At 41.3% G+C, this 15,394-nt stretch overlaps 1 long non-coding RNA gene across 1 annotated transcript in view; it reads left to right on the top strand.

Annotated features, from left to right (window-relative positions):
- Nucleotides 1-2,452: 2,452 nt before the first annotated feature.
- The window catches only part of LOC117523562, a 93,357-nt gene continuing 80,415 nt past the window's right edge, over nt 2,453-15,394 (top strand). The window contains exon 1 of the long non-coding RNA XR_004564539.1: nt 2,453-2,560. This is a non-coding gene — a long non-coding RNA (uncharacterized LOC117523562). The remainder of the gene's footprint in view (nt 2,561-15,394) is intronic.

The raw sequence follows: 15,394 nt of genomic DNA, 5'->3' as shown, positions 1-15,394 counted from the left end.
TCAAAAAGGGCATAGACAACAAGTCTCCATCTCTTTTATCAACATGTAGGTCCTGACTCTGAGTGTCCAGTTTAAACTAGCTTTTAGCATATGACATGGCATAACTCTTTTTGATCATGCACTAAGCACACACATGGGAGGACCACCTCTAAGCCAATAGGAACCTTGCAAAAATAGGTCCACCCATTGTAACAGCAGCAGTCAGTGGATGTCTATAAAATATTTCTGTAATCTGTGTTCGAGGCCCTTTTCAGAATGAGTGCCTGCATAAGCTCTGTCCGCTGAGGACCCACAGCTGTCTAACTTCACCTGATATCACAAATAAATTGTATCCTTTTGTACTTGCAGAGTTTTCTTTACTAGTCAGGACCATACTATTTAAGATCCAGATTAATAGCTTTGATCTTTGATTGTGATTATTTGATTTAGCTGCGGAAAGCCAAGGGGACTGTCCACATTTCACCTGTCTGCAGCAGATTGATGGCCATTTTGGAGATGTGGGAATGAGCCGGTTGTCTGCCTGGGTCATTGCCACCCTAGGCCGGATCTAGGCCGGTTCCGTGGTGTTGTGGATGCAACAACACACAGCACCAGCACATGCTCTCAGACTGGACTTTACTTACTTGATTCTCAATGCTAAACTTTGAGCCTCATCACTGATATTTAGTCCAGATTACTGAACTTGAATCATGATCATTGAACTTTCACCCTAAACACTTATCTTTGATTATATTACTGCCTTTTGATCATATTCTCTCACCTTTCACCCTCATCTGTGCTCTTTGATTCTCGTCACTGAACCATCATACGTTGACTCGACATGATGACCTTTCATCCACATCTCAACCTTTGATTGTAATTGATATACTTTGATCACGTTTGCTGACCTTTGATCCTAATCTCTACTTTTGATTGTTGATATTTGATTCTCATTGCTGAACTTTGATCCTCATCACTGATATTTACTCGTCCTGATTACTGAATGTGAATCCTGATCATTGAACTTTGATCCTGAACACTTATTGTTGATCATATTACTGACTTTTGCTCATATTCCCTCACCTTTCATCCTTATTACTGTCCTTTGAGCCTGATTGCTGAGTGTTGACCTTGAACACAGATCTTTGACTGATATCTCTGACTTTTGATCGTGTTCTCTGACCTATTGTCCTGATCACTGCTCTTTGATTCTTGTCACTGAACCTTCCTACTTTCAATCTATACTTGTTGACCTTTGATCCTGATATTGACCTTTGATTGTAACTAATGTACTTTGATCATGATTGCTGACCTTTGATCTGATTGCTGTCATTTGATCTGCTCGTTGATCTGGATCCACAGTAAAATGTAACTGACTCTTCGTGTATACATTAAAATTTGATTAGATTTTTGTATAATCCTGCTAAAAACAGACATAGGTGAAACCATAACCTCCTTGGCAAAGATAATGAGTATGAGCTCATAGTTCACTGTCAGCTTTAATTTAAGAGTAGTTCATCAATTTTATGTATTTGGGCTCTTGGGCTGGGCCAAAGGTAACAGAAGTATTTGAACACTTTGCTCCTGAGCTGTTTCACTCTGATGTTGTCGGTTATTCTCTTTATTTCATTGACAAGTCATCAAATAAAAGGTCTGGAGTTGGTTCACACAAGCACTGAATGGTTTAGAGAGCGTGACAAAGTATCTTTGCAATGCTTCATCTGGACATAGTGGACAGTGATGTCAGTTCTATTTCAGATTCACATAGTTTGGAAGGTAATGGAAACCTGCCTGCTGGGGACGAAAGACAGCTGAGGTCCCATCAAACATCAGTACTGAAGAAACTGAGAAATGTTTTGAAACAAAGTATCAAAAATGACCATTTAATTTTTGACTTTGTCCATGACCACATGGATAAATAAAATGGGAGACCACATGCAAGAATTGCTGTTCTTTCTTTTCCACTCACATGATTTTGATTTCAGTAACCTCCAGTTAAAGTTCACGCTGCCTCAGAAAGGTAAAATTATGAAAACTTTACCAGTGTCCCAATGTTTATCGTCTCTGCAATGATGTCGTGTCCTTTAGGAGTCGCTAGGTGGCAGTGTTACACTGGACACAACTTCAGGTTCACAGACTCGTTGAAAAATGTAAAACTTAAAACATGTTTATTTCAGAGGCTCATAAGAAGCTTTTTTAAAAGTCTCCGTTTAAGTATTTTTACAGGTTCACAAATAATGTGCCAGCACGATATATATTATCTGACACTGCTGTACAATGAGGTGTGAAATAATAAATAGATAAATAAATAACGCTTCTTTCGTGCCTAAACAATTAAATATTTGTGTCATTTAAAACGATTATTTCGGCTTTTAGCGGAATAACTCCAACGTGACCTGTAAGTGGTTTCCTTTGCGCTTCGCGGGTTCTTCGGAGGTGGAGGTGAGAATTAGAGTGAGGGAGATACAGGGGAAGACAGAGAGCGTGCGAAGGGGGGGGGGGGGGAGAGCAGATACTTGGTGACGCGTTGCAGCAGGACAATCGAGTCTGAAGGCGCGCAGCCAGCGGACACGGACTGAAGGTAGGTTGATGTAAATCTGATTATCCTGCTTCATTACACAACGGACTATGTGCTGTTTTTTTGCGCGATGGATAGAAAGGCTGCCCGTCTGCACATCAATCGTGCGTAATTTGGCACTTTTGCGCACCGCAGACGACATCTCGTTTTACTTTTGCGCACGGAAAATTAGCTGAACTTGAATTCCTTGAATCCCGGCGCTCGGTCGGAGTTGAATAAGTTGCAGTTTCACCATGTTTAGAGGGTTTTCTTATTCTCACTAAGGTTTGAGTTGTTCGGTTCATCTGTTGCTGTCGAAGGTGTCAGGTGTCCGCTGCTATCTCAGGTGACCCCGGTAAATCCACAGACGCCTGCTGGGAAGCGCTTTCGTGCGTAATTGTTTATTCATGTGCCACCTGAACGCATCGGCGAGACAAGTTCATGTTAAAGACGCTTGAATTGAAGTGTTAAATCGTGCAGGGTCAGCGCAGCTCCTCTTTGCAGGTAGAAACAGGTTTTGATGAACACGCCATCAGTGATCAGGAGTCGCCCTGCAGCGACATGAAGGTGCCTTCTTGGTTTTATACTTTTGCAGTCTTTTGTAAAGCTCGTTCCAAGCAGAGTGTGTACCTCTGCTCACTGTCACCTTAGAACTCACTGATGAGGTCCGAGTGATGGTGAAGTGCTGGGAATTTGGAGATTTTGCGCAGAGAGAATATTGGCTAATTCCGTAAAACATTTGTGCGAACTACGAAGGAGGTTGAGTCCAAAGCATTGCATTGTGCGTTTTGTGGCTATTGTAGAAGCACGTCTGGAGAATTATTTTGTATAAATTGTTGGGTTTGTCTCCTCTTTTTATGCAGTAAATGCAGATTTCCTGCATTCAGGGTGATTTGACTTTTTCAAAAGTTGTGCATGCAAAGAGAGCTTCAGGAATTGTCATGGTAGAAGAAGCTGCTGTGTGTCACCTCACATGTGACAGCAGATTAGAGGAGAAGGGCACAAGATCGTGAGCTTTCACAAAAAAGATAATACAATAAATAAATAGATTAAATATTCAAACTTGATGGTAGATGTTTCATGTTTATATTTGTCACCAGATCAGCTCCGCTGTAGTGTGATGTGACAGCTGAGATGACTTCAGTGGTTATCAAAGGATATCAACTGTCCCATTTGTCAGAATGATGCTCTATAAACTCTGCTCAGGTTTCTTTACATTCACAGAAAGTGCTCACATTCCCTGCTGTTCTGTGTCCTAAGGGCCTCTGTGAACATCTGCACTCTGAAAAGTACCTTTTGAGTTTCATTATTTGTGATAAAGTGCAGTGTGCTGGTTTTTCTCATGCATCATGTGGGCAGAGCGTGCTTCTGACAGCTGCCCTTTCTCAGAGTGTCACTTCTGCTGAATTCATTCACAATATTAGAGAGAAGAGCAGGAAAAAAAGGAGATGGTGAAATGGAGATTCCGTATCTGACAGGCGGCTTGACTGACAGGCTCAAATAAAACCCAATATGAGGGATAGACAAGTGAATTGCAGATACAGTGACTCTCCCGCGCAGAGCTCCGAGGTCGCAGACAGGGAGCACATCGAGGTATGAAAACAGGATGGAGGCATCATAGAAATGCGAGAACAGAGAGTGATGCTGAATATGAAAGGATGGTGTTGAAATGAAGTTTACGGTGTTTGTCCCACGCGGTCACCAGAATTCTCTCAGCAATACGGTATTTGCACAGTGTGTGTTAACACTGTCTGCTGTGAAGGAGTCTGAGTGTTCTTAAGAACACATTAGTCCAATTTATTTCTGTTATTTATTCACACTGCATCATTTGTATTTTGGAGCATTTAAGTTTATATTCAGTGGGTAAAATGTTGTTCCCAAAACAAACTGCGCAGGAGGCAACTGTGTGATGGTTTGTTGGGATTAACAACAAACGAATGAAATGATTTTCACCAAATAGGATGGGTCAGTTTGGGATAACAGGGAACAGAAAGTCTGACAATTTGGAGCTTTTCTCCAGAAAGGGGCAGAGCGAGGGGTTGGTGGGGGGCACGTCTGGTGTTGACTGAGGTAAGCACTCTAATGCCCTAATGATCCTACTTTGACTTTAGCACAGTCATTATGAACTTAGAACTGACACACATTAAATGCCCGTTTGCCACAGTTTCTGTGCCATTCTGTGTCTGTGATGCTGCTGATAGTTACAGCAACATTTAATGTGTTTTATTACCCAGTGCAGCAGTGAAGCGGTGACAGCAGGTATTGTTTTCACTGGTGTGTGTGTGTAAAAGTCAAGAATGGCTGGATGGATTTCTTTCAAACTTGGTAAGAATATTACTTGATTAGATACCTACACTGTTTAGTAAGACCCTTCGGCTGCTCCCTTGTTTTACACTCGGAGTCGCCACAGCAAATCCAAGGTGGATCTGCATGTTGAATTGGCACAAGTTTTTACGCCGGATGCCCTTCCTGACGCAACTCTACATTACATGGAGAAATGTGGCAGGGGTGGGATTTGAACCTGGAACCTTCTGAACTGAAACCAAGCGCATTAACCACTTGGCCACCACCCCTGCGAGATACCTACACTGTTTAAAATAAATAAACAAAAAATTCAACAATCCTGACAGAGTGGTTGCCAGAATAATTCTGTAAATACAGTAAAAAAAAAAAAAAAAAAATCAGTGCAAAATTGTGTAAATATCTTCACAGAAAATATTGTAAATTCTACAGTATAAAATTGTTATAACAATAAAAGGGAGCCTTTCTTGAAGTAAGCACATCAACTGCTTGTATCACCATTTTACCACAATGTAATGAAATGTAGAATCTCTTTTATTTTTAATTTATTATTTATTTAACCAGGTTATTCCCACTGAGATCAAGATCTCTTTTGCAACGAAGACCTGGACAATTATAAAGTTTCCAATTCACCTAACCTGCATGTCTTTAGATGTGGGAGGAAGCCGGAGCACTTGGAGGAAAACCACATAAACATGGGGAGAACATGCCACAAACTCCACACAGAAAGGACACAGGTGGGAATTGATCCCACGATCTTCTGGTTGTGAGGCAACAGTGCTAACCACTAAGCCAGCGTGCTGTTGTTGTAAAGCCTAATCAATGCTAAACACACATTATTTTTTTCAGAACTCCTCATTTTAGCATACACTGTACAAACACTAAAAATATATTACTATGGCAATATGACATAGGATTCATTATATTTTCAGAGGAGTTGTGCAGTGGCTCATCTACCAAGCGACATATCCCATGTTGAAGGCTGCCTGAGGGCCGTCGTGCACCGTACGTATTTTGGAAATTGTGGTCTTTCTTGTACCTCAGTAACAAAGATGGATGAGTTAATGCCTGCAGTTATTGATCAGCCAAATACACTCAACAAAAATATAAACGCAACACTTTTGGTTTTGCTCCCATTTTGTATGAGATGAACTCAAAGATCTAAAACTTTTTCCACATACACAATATCACCATTTCCCTCAAATATTGTTCACAAACCAGTCTAAATCTGTGATAGTGAGCACTTCTCCTTTGCTGAGATAATCCATCCCACCTCACAGGTGTGCCATATCAAGATGCTGATTAGACACCATGATTAGTGCACAGGTGTGCCTTAGACTGCCCACAATAAAAGGCCACTCTGAAAGGTGCAGTTTTGTTTTATTGGGGGGGGGGGGGCGATACCAGTCAGTATCTGGTGTGACCACCATTTGCCTCATGCAGTGCAACACATCTCCTTCACATAGAGTTGATCAGGTTATCAATTGTGGCCTGTGGAATGTTGGTCCACTCCTCTTCAATGGCTGTGCGAAGTTGCTGGATATTGGCAGGAACTGGTACATGCTGTCGTATACGCCGGTCCAGAGCATCCCAAACATGTTCAATGGGTGACATGTCCGGTGAGTATGCCGGCCATGCAAGAACTGGGACATTTTCAGCTTCCAAGAATTGTGTACAGATCCTTGCAACATGGGGCCGTGCATTATCCTGCTGCAACATGAGGTGATGTTCTTGGATGTGTGGCACAACAATGGGCCTCAGGATCTCGTCACAGTATCTCTGTGCATTCAATATGCCATCAATAAAATGCACCTGTGTTCTTCGTCCATAACAGACGCCTGCCCATACCATAACCCCACCGCCACCATGGGCCACTCGATCCACAACATTGACATCAGAAAACCGCTCACCCACACGACGCCACATACGCTGTCTGCCATCTGCCCTGAACAGTGTGAACCGGGATTCATCCGTGAAGAGAACACCTCTCCAACGTGCCAAACGCCAGCGAATGTGAGCATTTGCCTACTCAAGTCGGTTACGACGACGAACTGGAGTCAGGTCGAGACCCCGATGAGGACAACGAGCATGCAGATGAGCTTCCCTGAGACGGTTTCTGACAGTTTGTGCAGAAATTCTTTGGTTATGCAAACCGATTGTTTCAGCAGCTGTCTGAGTGGCTGGTCTCAGACGATCTTGGAGGTGAACATGCTGGATGTGGAGGTCCTGGGCTGGTGTGGTTACACGTGGTCTGCGGTTGTGAGGCTGGTTGGATGTACTGCCAAATTCTCTGAAACGCCTTTGGAGATGGCTTATGGTAGAGAAATGAACATTCAGTACACGAGCAACAGCTCTGGTTGACATTCCTGCTGTCAGCATGCCAATTGCACGCTCCCTCAAATCTTGCGACATCTGTGGCATTGTGCTGTGTGATAAAACTGCACCTTTCAGAGTGGCCTTTTATTGTGGGCAGTCTAAGGCACACCTGTGCACTAATCATGGTGTCTAATCAGCATCTTGATATGGCACACCTGTGAGGTGGGATGGATTATCTCAGCAAAGGAGAAGTGCTCACTGTCACAGATTTAGACTGGTTTGTGAACAATATTTGAGGGAAATGGTGATATTGTGTATGTGGAAAAAGTTTTAGATCTTTGAGTTCATCTCATACAAAATGGGAGCAAAACCAAAAGTGTTGCGTTTATATTTTTGTTGAGTGTATATGTGATTGACTGGTATGAATGAGCTCCTAATGAAGTCCTACAGAAGCCACACAGACTCCAAATCACCTTTTCAGACGTGTGTATATTTAACTGTATGTTCTTTATTGTGGTGCAGAGAGCATGCTGGGTGTGGATCAGCCCTCTGGTGCTTTTCGCTTGTATTTTCCCACGTGCGTCTTCTCATGCAGAGCCACGAGTACCATGAAATCAGTGAGGCAGGACTGAAGAAAACAAGCTGCAGAGATTAGGGCTTTTCTTCTGGCCACTTGTGTTTCACGTGGACCATCAGTTCCTGCTGTTGCTCTTAATGGCCTTTTGTCAGACCCTTTGCAATATGAATTCTGGAAAAGAATCACAAAAGAATGTGATTGTTCAATTAGCAAACCATTTAACGCCCCCCCCCCCCCCCCCAACCCTCCTAAAAGTCCTCTATCGCCGCCTACTTCTGATTTATGAATTATATTCATAATTCTATTCATTATATTAATAAATATTGGACTGGATATGCTTCGTGGTGTATTCAGGTCTTCTCAGCGGGCAGACAAACTGACAACTGTGACGACAGCATGAACTTCTCAGCAGCTACCAGCAGATACTATGAGATAACTTTGATTTGACCACTGACATTGAAACGTCAGTGGCCTCAATGTCAATTTTAATTAAATTGTTCAATGATATTACTTATTATGATTTTGACTATTTCTTTTGTTGTGTCTGTGATGTTTCCAGTTTTTAATTATTGCTTTTTAAATAAAACCTGATAGAAACATCCGTCTTTACTATGAGGAGAAATGTGACATTTTTTCTGACTTTTAGATGTTATTTCTCATTCACTTAATGTGTAGGTGACACGATATATGTAATGTTTTTTTGAGTATTTAAGACTAAAATTAAACAGTTTGAAATTTATCCTTGCGCAGTTACTGAAGAGAAAAATATTCAGATTTTGAACTGCGCACCACTAAAAACCAAAAACTTCCAGGCGAGTCCCAACATTGGCGAAGAAGGAGGATGAAGATGGAGGATTTATGGATTAATTTATGGATTTTTACAGGCTACTGACAGCCCCATTTCCACTGAGTGGTTCGGGTCGGTGCTGCACGTTTGTATACGTGCCATAAAGGTTAATTCTCACTGGCAGAATCCTTTTGATTGGCAGGTGAAACACTTATACTGACAAGCATGCATGTACAGTCTTGTGTGGCTTCTCCACTCCACATGGAGGTAAAACAGTATTTTCACATTATTTTATTTGATTGTTTTGTGGATCATGGGTTAATTTAATCGTGCAGATGGAGACGTTATGAGCAGATGAGGGGCTGCAAGTCTTTCAACTTGCGGCGCAAAGCTGTTTGCGATGGAAGAAGAGACAGCTCCGTTCACAGCAGAGACTCGAACCATCAGCTGCACACGCAATCAACGGATTACACCTGTAGCTGACCGTGTCGGTCCCAGATCTGTACCGCAGAGACTTGACCCATCAGCCGCAATTAATGGATTGCAGATGGCACTGTAACCTGGCACCAAACTCATCACCATCATCTCATCACTCATCTTCAACTGCTTTTCTGGGTTCGAGTCGCGGGGGCAACAGCTCCAGCAGGGGACCCCAGACTTCCCTTTCCCATGCCACATTGACCACCTCTGACTGGGGGATCCTGAGGCATTCCCAGGCCAGTGTGGAGATATAATCTCTCCACCTCATCCTGGGTCTTCCCTGGGTTCTCCTCCCAGATGGACGTGCCTGGAACACCTCCCTTGGGAGGTGCCCAGGAGGCATCCTTACCAGATGCCCGAACCACCTCAGCTGGCTCCTTTAAATGTGAAGGAGCAGTGACTCTACTCTGAGCTTCCCAGGGATGACCGAACTTCTTACCCTATCTCTAAAGGAGACACCAGCCACCCTCCTGAGGAAGCCCATTTTGGCCACTTGTACCTGCAGTCTAGTTTTTTTTGGTCATGACTCATGCCCATAGGTGAGAGTAGGAATGAATATTGACTAGTAGATCGAGAGCTTCGCCTTTTGGGTCAGCTTCCTTTTCGCCACAACAGTATGGTAGAGCAAATGCAATACCGCCCCTGCTGTGCCGATTCTCCGGCCAATCTCACGCTCCATCATCCCCTCACTCGTGAACAAGACCCCGAGGTACTTGAACTCCTTCACTTGGGGCAAGGCCGCATTCCCTACCCGAAGTAGGCAATCCATCGGTTTCCTGCTGAGAACCATGGCCTCAGACATAGAGGTGCTGATCCTCATCCCAGCCGCTTCACACTCGGCTGTGAACCGATCTAATGAGTATTGGAAGTCACCGGCCAATGAAGCCAACAGGACCACATCATCTGCAAAAAGCAGTGATGAGACCCTGAGCCCACCAAACCAGGACCCCCCCCCCCCCCCCAACTATGCCTTGATATCCTGTCCATGAATATCACAAACAGGATTGGTGGGTGACACGGCGCAGCCCTGGCAGAGGCCAACCTCCACCGGAAACGAGTCTGACTTACTGCCGAGCACCTGAACACAGCTCTCGCTTTGTGAGTACAGAGATTGGATGGCCCTGAGAAGGGACCTCCTCACTCCATACTCCCACAACACCTCCCACAGTATCTCCTGGGGTACCCAATCATATGCCTTCTCCAAGTCCACAAAACACATGTAGACTGGGTGGACATACTCCCAGGCACCCTCCAGGATCCTTGTGAGAGTAAAGAGCTGGTCAGTTGTTCCACAACCAGGACGGAACCCGCATTGTTTCTCTTCAGTCAGAGGTTTGGCTCCGGAACCACTCTCCTTGATAGGGGTTGGCACCAAACTGACATGTGACAAATGGACTTTTCTTCAGCCAGGACAATTACATTATTTTCAGACGTCATTTTGTAAAGGTGGATAAGTTTTAATTAGACTGAAGATGATCTCACTGAAACGGACAGGTAAGACTATATTATTTACTGCTTGTGTGAATGGTTTTAATATTTAATAACTAGCTGGGGTACCCGGTGCTGCCCGGGTTAACCTGTTTTAGACATAAGCCAAATGCCCATCATTTTAATCAAAGCAATTGACCAGCAGTTGTTTTTGTAATGCTGATGTCTTATAAATATAATAGTTAATGTGCTAAAGTTTGTCCAGTAGAACTATAAGAGGTGGACTCCCCAAACTAAGTGGAAATACTTGGTTAAAAGACAAACACATTTGAAGTCCTTCGTGAAGACTTTGTTTTGCAATCAAACTTATAACAAAATTACACAGAAAAGGTAGGTAACAGTAAATGTAAATATCAGTGAATCAAAATTGAGGTAGTAGTGTATTTCACTGTTTTTACATTGCAGTTTTACAAACATAAAATGAATGTATTCAGACAGGAAGGTAAACTGTGTTGTACAAGACATTCAGGTGGTTAGCAGCTGAGACCATAAAGTAGCTGAAGGAAGGGATTAAATAAACAGAGATGGCCAACACATATACAGGGCTGGAAATTTGAATCTGCCTGGTCATACCCACAGCCGGCTATTTTGGGGGGTAATTTTCAGTTCTACTTTAAAAAATGGTACCAGTTTGTTCCCCATGCTATGAGGATTCAGAATATATATAGTTTTTAGGGCTACATATTATAGTTTGGGAGTTTATCCCAGACAGACAGCCCTTTATGTATATAGATAATGTGTTACGCTACTAACGTACAGTACACTAACTGTATTCAAGAAGGAAACAAGATTTATTTAAAAAAGCTATTTTCAGTCCCTTGTCATTTTTCAGATTTGAGATATATGTGCCTGTTTAAGAAAAAACATAAATAAAAAATCCACACTTCCTCATCACTTTTTTTCTGATGTCACAGATTGTAAAACAAACCTTTTTTAATCAGCTGATTACGACCAAAGAGCTGCATTATTTCTTTCTTTGTTTTTATAATCACCGTTAGCTTGTCTGCCCCTGTATTATTCAATATGTCCATTTTGAGATTTTTGAAGAAAAATTAATTTCAGCCATGCCTTTTTTTGAAATGTACATATTTTTTGTAAGATGTTACTCGGGCACATAGGATCAATCCTGTGACGTGTGCCCCGGGAAAAGGGCTCTGATGACACACGTGATTCAAAGTTCTGAAACATGGGTTGTATTTGAACACTGCTTTCTAATTTTCTTTTGTCGTGTTATTTAAAATGGGGCAATGGTAAAGACATCGGAGACCTCAGACGTTTTCCAAAGGCAGGCGACTCACATGTTCTGTTAAATCTTCTGATTTTTTCTTTTTTTTCTTTTGGTGTAATAGAAACACAAAGTGCATCATTAAAAATGTGTCAAGTAACATGAGACACATGAGGACACATTGGACTCCACACACACACACACACACACACACACACACACACACACGCGCAATTTACAAAACTGACCAAGCAGGAAAATGTATCAAACTACATAAAATCCTGCTCACATAGAAGTTTTACAAAGCAGCAGATGAAACAATTTGTTCTTCTTATTATTTTGCCTGTTTGATGATACACAGTAAATTCACCAGTGTAAAGCTAACACTGACATTGTTAAATTAACAAGTAACGTGCAAGTGTTCCTTTTAGCAACATGCGACTGCTGTGGAAATCACACAGCATTAAATATAAGAAGAATTTTTTTACTGTTTAATTTTGATTTATGAAGCAATTTTTTTAAAACATCACTTTCTCTATTGAAGCAAATGTATTTTTTCAGATTCTACAAATTTGAAACTGTACGTCTGTCAAATTTGACAAAGCTGACAAAATGTAGTTTCTGCTAAGATCCAAGGATTATAATGTTGGACTATTTTTTAAATGATTCATTTTAATGTAGACAACATATACTCAACAAAAATATAAATGCAACACTTTTGGTTTTGCTCCCATTTTGTATGAGATGAACTCAAAGATCTAAAACCTTTTCCACCTTTGAGTGGCCTTTTATTGTGGGCAGTCTAAGGCACACCTGTGCACTAATCATGGTGTCTAATCAGCATCTTGATATGGCACACCTGTGAGGTGGGATGGATTATCTCAGCAAAGGAGAAGTGCTCACTATCACAGATTTAGACTGGTTTGTGAACAATATTTGAGGGAAATGGTGATATTGTGTATGTGGAAAAAGTTTTAGATCTTTGAGTTTATCTCATACAAAATGGGAGCAAAACCAAAAGTGTTGCATTTATATTTTTGTTGAGTGTATTTATCAGGGGGGAATTCCATAATGAATATTTTATTTTCCTTTTAATGCCATCTACAGGAAGACGTGCATGTGTGCATGCATGAGATTCTGAAATTTCCGTAAGTTACCTTTGATCTCGTGTGTACAGGAAATGTGAACACTAACATCTGTAATATATCTGTAAATCAGTAAATTCAGATGTGTTATCTGGTTACAAAAAACAGCATGTTTAGATTTAGAAGTGTTTATTTCTCACTAACATTTACAAAATATATCAGAAACATAGTAGAGAAGCTTGAATCTTCGACTGGACTGGGTTGCTTGACGTGAGGACGTTTCGCTTCAAATCACAGAAGCTTCCTCAGCTAAAATTCTTGCTCTGGTAGTCCGACTTCTGTCTTGACTCTTGTAGAGAAGAATAAACCAGAAGCCAACAAAAGCTGGAGTTTTTAACCTAACCAGACCCCTCCTACCGAGAGGCCGACTGCTGTAGGCTAGTGACTAAACAATAGCTCTAATTAGCACCTATTGTGCTCTAGTTAGCACTCTCCTAATGATGGGATGGAAGCCTCCCCTGATGGCTCCCTTGATGACTCTCCTGATGACGTGAATGACTCATTACCATGAACAAAAGACTGAAACTGCTTTGACCTGAGTACCCCATTGTAAACAGGGGACAAAGCGTGTCTGAGACCCGCCCCCTGGTTAAGGCTGGGTTTCAACTGTTTTACAAAGAATGCTTCCTTGACACCTCTTTCAAACCATTTCTTTTTGGCTAAGATTTTAACTTCCTTGTCCTCAAACGTGTGGTTAGTGTCTTTCAGGTGGAGATGAACTGCAGACTGACATCCACTGGTGACCTCTCTGCGGTGCTGGTATAGCCTCTTGTTTAAAGGTTGCTTAGTCTCACCTATGTAGTGTTCATTACAGTTTTCCTGACATCTGATATAATACACTACATTGCTCTGTTTGTAACTAGGGATCCTGTCCTTAGGGTACGGACAGGAGAGGTCGCCAGTGGACCTCAGTCTGAAGTTCATCTCCACCTGAAAGACACTAACCACACGTTTGAGGACAAGGAAGTTAAAATCTTAGCCAAAGAGAAGAAATGGTTTGAAAGACTCTCGAAAGGACTTTTTTTTTTTTTTTTTTTTTTTTTTTTTTTTTTTTTTTAAGAACCTCTTAATTTTACTCTCTGGGTGACACCAGGATGATGCATTTCACTTAAAAATACACATGCCACGGAGTGTTTCTCAACTGCCCTCAAAAGTATTGGAACACTTGGCATATTTTGTTGATGCCATTTCAAATACAAAACAAATTCTAAAATTATCTTCCTTAAACTCAAACTGAAAGCAAATCTCTACAACTTGATATAAATTAAAAATAAATAAAATAGACCTTCCTGATGAAGTGGTGTAGAGGAGGATTTTCTTTAAAAGACCTGAAAGTTCGGCTACAATTTGCCATGAAGTACATTTGAGATGAAAGCCTAGATTTGATGTTTTGGTGAAAGAAAATTTTGTATTTCTTCATAATTGATGTAAATAAAGTCCAAGACATATTCAATGACTTGGAAATGTTCATGTATCCATCCCCTGACTTGTCTGAAGAAAACTGGAAATAAAACTGATTATTATTTACAGGTATTATACCAAAGTGTAGCTTTACTTATGCAACCCATCATGTTGGTTTCATATTTTTAATTAATTTATATCAAGTTTTCAGTTTAAGTTTAAAGAAGATAATTTTAGAAATGTTTATTTTTTTTTATATTTTTTGTATTTCTTGTATTTGAAGTGGGATAAACAAATTAAAATGTGTGACATACCAAGTGTTCCAATACTTTTGGAGGGCACAGTATCCTAACCTCATGGTGAGTGCAAAATGAGTGTGGTATTATTAGTGTTTTGATGAACACATTTTTAGTGTTGCTGCACTTTGTGTGAAATCATAGTCATATTGTATAATATATCGTATAATATATCAATAGCGAAATATTTGGCTTCAATATTGAAATATGATAATTTGGCCATATTGTATAGCCGTACCGTCAACTAGCTGAAAAGTCTGAATATGAATTTACATCTACATAAAAAAATGCTTAAAGTGGCAGGGGGTTAAGAGGGCAGTAGTTAGGGGTGTGTGTGTGTCTGTTTGGGGGGAGGCTGAAGGTTTTTAGCCATGCTAAAATCCCCAGAAGAGGTGAAGAGGGAATTCGTATTTCACGCTAAAATTTCTTTCAAAGTGGTTATTTCAAGGACGATGTTTTTGTGGTTCGCTCATATGAGCTGTTCCACCGTGAGTCACCCTGAGTCATCTATATATTAATAGTCAAGTGGCCTCTCTGTGCGCTTGCGTGTGTGCGCGCGCGTGTGTGTGCCTGTGTGTGCCTGTGTGTATGGCTTTGAACTGGGGAGAGCTAATATTTGCTCTTTGATATGCTTATATATTTTGGGTTAAGGATGAACACCTTGAACATGGAAAGTTAACAGGTCCACCAACCACTTGGCATTGGTGTTGTATGATGCCTCTTTCTCCTAGATGTTTGTTACTCAGTCTTAGTTGTGGGCGGGTCTGTTCTTGTGTTACTGTTTTCCCCTTTAAGCTGGGAGTACACCCTGGATGGGTCATTGGTCATTGGAGAACACGTCA

Source organism: Thalassophryne amazonica, chromosome 13, assembly GCF_902500255.1.
Source record: "Thalassophryne amazonica chromosome 13, fThaAma1.1, whole genome shotgun sequence".
Taxonomy (NCBI): domain Eukaryota; kingdom Metazoa; phylum Chordata; class Actinopteri; order Batrachoidiformes; family Batrachoididae; genus Thalassophryne; species Thalassophryne amazonica.
This window is presented reverse-complemented; position numbering and strand designations above follow the sequence as displayed.